The sequence below is a fragment of the Phacochoerus africanus genome, chromosome 10 (genome assembly GCF_016906955.1).
Source record: "Phacochoerus africanus isolate WHEZ1 chromosome 10, ROS_Pafr_v1, whole genome shotgun sequence".
Taxonomy (NCBI): Eukaryota; Metazoa; Chordata; class Mammalia; order Artiodactyla; family Suidae; genus Phacochoerus; species Phacochoerus africanus.
Window position 1 is genome coordinate 66,928,520 of NC_062553.1, and position 6,388 is coordinate 66,934,907.

Genomic DNA, 6,388 nt, shown 5'->3' on the forward strand with positions numbered 1-6,388 from the left:
AATGTTAGTTTCATATATCTCTAAATACCCACATCCGCAGCATAAATTGACAGTCATGTGAGATAAAGCATGTAAAATACTTATAAGTCAAAAAAGCTGTATCATTTGGATGATTCAAATATTATCCATTATGTAAAGGCATTATGTTGCTGAAGCTGACTCTTTCTGGCCCTTGAAATTTAATATTTAGCAACTTTAAAAGCCAGTTTTGAAACAGTTGGTAACTTGAAATGGGCCTGCTGAGAGTATTTACACTATGGGAAGTGGGAGATACTAAAAATGAGCATTTTGGTGGTGGTGGTGGTGGTGGTGTTGCGTGTGTGTTTGTCAAAGATCTGGTTTACCAGTGCACCATCGATGAAAAGAAAGGCTAGAATTTGGGAGAAAGAGGGGGCGTTAGAACCAAGTACATTTTCTTAATAAAATTGTTGAAATTAATTTTTCAGAATTTTTAAAAAAAATTTAATTAACAGACTATAGGGAGTTCCCGTCATGGCTCAGTGGTTAACGAATCTGACTAGAAACCATGAGGTTGTGGGTTCAATCTCTGGCCTTGCTCAGTGGGTTAAGGATCTGGCATTGCCGTGAGCTGTGGTATAGGCCAGCAGCTACAGCTTGGATTAGACGCCTAGCCTGGGAACTTCCATATGCCATGGGAGCAGCCCTAGAAAAGGCAAAAAGACAATAAAATATAAAATAAAATAAAATAAAATAAAATAAAATAAAATAAAATAAAATAAAATAAAATAAAATAAAAATTAACAGACTATATTAGTTGATAATCTATATCTTTCATTTTGTTTCAGGGACCTACCTCTACCAAAGTGCTCCATGGACCTTCTGACATTATGCTGACTCTTTGCTTTTCACTTTTGTTCTTCTACACCAAGTGCCATCCGAGGCACCATGCTGGTCTCGGTCTGAAAAGGGTAGTTTTATTAATGATACTTCACACTTTCACTCATTCAACAAACGAATATTCTGTGAAAACCTTACGCCAGGACCTAGGGATGCTCTAGTTTGTTTCAGTCTAATGTTTAGTTACATTAACCTCATAACTTTTTATGTGAACAGAGCATAAATTAGCTTAACAACCCTGTGAGGTTACCGTCATTTTACAGAAAGGTAAGCTGAGCCTCAGAGAAGTTAAAAGGTGCCCACGATTCAAAGGCTTGCAGCTGGCAGTTGGAGTTGGAGCCAGGCAAAATGACTCCAGGGTCCAGGCTCTTTATCTCAAGCCTTGTACAGCCCCACTTTGAGATGGAGACAAGTTAAAAAATGGTAACAAATGAAGGCAATAAACTGGGAAGGTTTGTAAGAGTTTTTGGAAATTAAATTTCTATAGCCCTGGTTTGTTATGGTCCTAACTTGATACTTTAGAAATGCACGCAGTGCTAAACTTGTGGGTGTTTGCTCTGCCAAACTGCCAGATGCTTCTCACCCTAATGGGATCTCTGTTCTCCCTCTGAAACTTGGTCAAAGATGCATTTTAGGTAGGGAGACACAAGTTTTATCAACCATCCTATGACAATAACCAGCAATAATTTTCTACCATGGACTCTATACATAGAGGGTGTTCTTCATTAGTCATTTTATGACCCATTATATCAGATAATATTGGTTCTTATTTAATATACATCTAATTGCTAAAATGTATAATAGAAGCAAGTGTAATGAGAAGTTGAGTTCTGGCTATTAGACTATGGCCTGCGACACAGAAACAGCATTCACAATTCAACACACAGTGAATGAGACTAGTGAATTAGGTGCTTTTCTCAGAAGTAATCTATTCTCAGTAGTGATTCAAAGCTGGCTCACTGATGAGAAATAATTAACACAATGCACTGCAAAGCAATCACATGTACCAGAGATAATATTTTTATGACTACAGCCTTGGTGACTGTCCCCCAGGAAGCACACTGAGGTGGAAACAAAGGGCAGGAAATGGATTAAGGGCCCTTGAATTTAACACCCCTGGGACGGAGGGGAAGGAAGCAGGAACAGGCAATGTGAGCCATCTAGCTGCTGTGTCTCCATCCCATGGGGAACTCAGGAGCTAGGCTGGCCTCTAGCAGATTAGGCAGATGGCGTTTATTGGCTAGAGAAGTAGAACACCTTTGAGGGAGGTTGTCGAGGCAAATCCTGAAGAGGCCGTCTTGTTGGCAGCCCTGCCAGCGCTGGGGTGGAAAGCCTTTCGTCCCTGAGTGGGGCTGTGGTTGGGGGCACTTTAACACCCACTACAAAGACTAGCACAGGATTCTCAAAAAGGAGAGTTCAAAACAAATGATGACTTGTCCCGTCATTGACGCTGGGGGACAGGCTAATGCGAATATGGGTGACAACTGACCAACACTGGTAATTTGATGAGATTGGGCACGTTCAGGGTGGTATGGCTGTAGACACCACTGGGAATTTGAACAGAATTATTCCCAAGGTGAAGCATGATGACAAAATAGTGTCTAGCAGTACTTTTACTCATATTTGCCTTCATCATCTGAGTCTGTAACATTGAGTGACCTCCAGGATGTAGTTCCCATTCGTGGCTCTGTTTTTCATAAACTTCATTACTGATTTTTTTTTCCTATTTCTGATTCTTCTGTCTGCCAATATAGCTCCCATTTCTGTCCTTGACTTTATAATCAGATTTGATACTTAGCCTTATTTTCCAAACAACAAATATAAGTTCCCCTTTCACTGATCAATAGCAAGCAGAAAAACAGGAAGACATTTCTAAGACCACTAAGGCATGGATTAAGACATTACAAGCAGAGAAACACATAAGTACAAATGACCACTCCTTTCTACCAAATTCTTCATTTAAGATCACCATGAGATAGCAGATTCTATCATAGAGAAGTATTTAAACCAAGTTAGATACATACGTTTTGTTTGACATAGGAAAGACATTACATTAAGAATTTTGTTGTATGATAGTTAGAATGAATTTCTAGAAAGAAGAGTAATTAGATTAAGCAATATATCTTGTCATCAAATAACATCAACAACTTTTAATATTTGTTAGTGCTGTAAGAAACATTTAATCTCATTACGCCATTGTCTGTCTTTGGAATTTCTGAGTCAGAACAATCATCATGTAATTGTTCAACAAATATTCAAATACCTGTTATGGGCTAAGCCCATCTAAGCACTGAGGATAAAGGAGTGAACAAAACAAAGATTCTGCTCTAATTACATCAGAGTCTAGTGATGGAAGGTAAAAAATAAAGACAAAGTTTTATGAATAATTTTTTTAAATAAGTTACCAAATAAGTCAACACATATATCACTGAAGAGACAGCGGCACATGCTTTGCAGAGAATTTAAATATAATTTAAATAGAGGGTACAGTTCACAACTAGGTAAAACTGGGAGCATCCTCTTGTGGGGTGACCCCTAAACTGAATGATGAGATGGCATCAGCTCTTCAGTGATCAGAGACAGAGCATTCCAGTCTGAGAGCAAATACAAAGACCTCCAGGCAGGAATCAATTTAACATAATCAATATTCAGAAAGAAACCTGGTATGGCTGGAGCTTAGTGAACAAGGACCCAAGCACAAAGCAGGGACGTGAGAGAATAAACCAGGGGTCAGATCGTTTATAAACCAGGATAGGTGGAAGGAAAAAAAAAAGAAGTGGAGTAGGAAATAAAGGAAGAAAAAGGAAATACATGGAAGACAGCCAAGAGAAAAGAGGAGAAGAAGAAAGGAAGATAAGGCAGCAAACGCTTTGAGCAATGATACCACTGCTATCAGAAAGCATAGAATCTTGTTAAGGAGGTGAACTTTTCATGTAACAAAATGGAAAACAAGACAAGCCACAGAATTCTGAGGAAGAACTAAGGCAGACTGGCCAGGGGTCCTAGGCTCCCTTGACGGGACATTCACAGGAGAGTGGATGATCACAGCATGGTCTCAGCTACGTGGCAGAGGAGAAAGCAAGAAATCAGCCAAAGACATTAATCGTGAATCAACTTACTAGAACCATGAGATTGGGATTAAAATGGATGTGTTCATTTTTGGGAGGTTATGGGACAGACACCAGCTTGGGGCCAAAATCAGATATAGGTCCAAAATGAAGATACGGGGTTCTGTATTCATAAAAAAAGCAAAGAACACAAATAAATACTGTAGAGGTTCAGTAGAAAAAGAAACCAGCTCAGATCAGGGGACAACAGAAGCGACTTTCAGAGAAGGTAGGTGCTGATCATGTCCAGACCAGGACGGGCTGATTTGGAAAGTCGAATTCCCACTGCACATGCTGCTGGCCGCACCACAGAACTCGGCATTCCGTAGCCCGAGCTTCGCGGTGTGCTGGCTTCTCAATCACTCTGAAGCTCATGGGTCCTTTGTGAAAGGAAGAGGTGAACATTACTTTATTTTTCCTACTGCCTCTATTCCTGAGCAAACAACTCCTGGAAATTATACTTTACAGCCATAATTCATATCACACACCTACAGATCCTAAATAAAATGCAATTAGACTCATTTAATCCAGCCAGAGCCAGAGTGGACATGTGATCTTTAATACCCAGGAATACTCACTATTAAACAGAAGGGGACACTTTAGTAAAGTCTCAGAGAAATTAAAAGTAAACACAACGTAATAAGAGGAGATTCGATGAAGAGCTTGTTTATTCTCCATAGTTACCACACAGGCTACTCACGAATTAATTGTTAGAATCATAAAAGCTTCTGCCTTCATTGAAATGAGATTCATTGTTCAACTCTGGCAATATATGAAAATATGCGCTTTTAGCCTTTATTATTTTTTTCTGTTGGAATTGTACCTTCTCTCTTCTGTTAGGAAGCTTGGTGCTTTAGAAAGGCGACTTGGTTAAGACTCTAAAGACCTGCCTATGAGCCACAACTCTGGTACTTTTTCTGACAATAGGAAAAAAAAAAACAAAAAACAAAAAAACAGTAATTTCCGTGAAGGCAGAAACCATGCTTATTTTATGAACACTAATTTCTCAGGACCCAGCAAGGGCACAGACTAGAGAAGGTGCGCAATAAGTATTTGTCACATGAGTAAGTGAATGGATGATATGACTGAACCTTCTGTAGCTCAGCTTTCTCATTGAAACGTGGCAGTGATATGTATGTCCTGCTTACATTGACATGTAATTAGAAGTTCCTGGAAAAGTATAATTCAGAGGCAAGATATTTATTTTTATTATAAGCAGTGCTAAAATTCAAATTCAATTCTTTGGCTCCACAGAATCTACTTCACAGTAGTTCTCTGTAAGCCTCTTAATTGATTTTCAGGTTAGCTGAACAACAACAACAAAAAAGCAGAGATAACATTTTCAAAGGACTAACTTATAAGCCATGGTTGTTTCTGCTTCATCATTTCTGTTACTGGAATAGAGCAAAGACATGGATAATTTCAAGGGTACATAAGCCAACAGTCATATGTACTTGGCATTGATACGTGTTTTTGTACTTTTATTTGAATAAAAAGCTGTCTGGTGTTCTGGTAATTGAACTAAAACAAACACTGAAGTCACATTGACACTACCTGGTTCAGGATTTCCTCATTTTAGATTCCTCTGCTTAATGTCCCTGCACCTTAATCCATACAGACTGACATTACTCTGGGTCTGGATCACCTTCTTTCTCCCCTGAATGAGGGAACCCACTTACTTAACTCAAGCCAGTGGAATGCTTACTGGGTGACTGACATGAGAGAAAAGTGAACAAATTCAGTTAAGTTGAATTGGAGAAACAAATACAGACAATATTTATCCTACAGTGGGTTAAGAATTAAACTAGAGCCCCTTGCTACTTTTATCCTACTCAGAGATAACTTTGCCTCCAGTGACATAGGAAACTCACGTAGGAAAACATAGCCTAGCTTTTCGTTCTTCAACTTGCATAACTAGAGAGTTTCGAGTGCTTTTCTTTAGAATATTCAGGTAAAGGAAAATAAAAACAAAAAGAAAACATAAATCTCTCCCCAACCACCTTCAGGTCTGAGAAATGCAGCAAGATGAAACTGTCCAACATCAGGGTAATGATGTCCACGTTGACTTCATTTTGGCTCTGTAATACAGGCCCTAACTTTTTCAGTGCTTGACCCTAACAACTTTCTGGCTCAGTTGTGGGGTTAGCTGCCAAAGACCCTGCACAATGCCACAGGTAATCTCAGGGGACTGAGAATTCACAATGTACTAAATTTAATTTGACAATATTCAGAATAAACTAAGGTCAATCATTGTAAATATATCATCACTCAATTTCAATATTCCTAGTTCACCTACTCAACCAACCTACTGGACTTCCCAGGCAACAACTAGTCAGCTTAATCACTTGGCTCTAGTGAAATCTGCATCAATATGTGTGGTGGTCTATTTAGCTAATCTAAAAAGGTAACTCTTCTGTATCTTG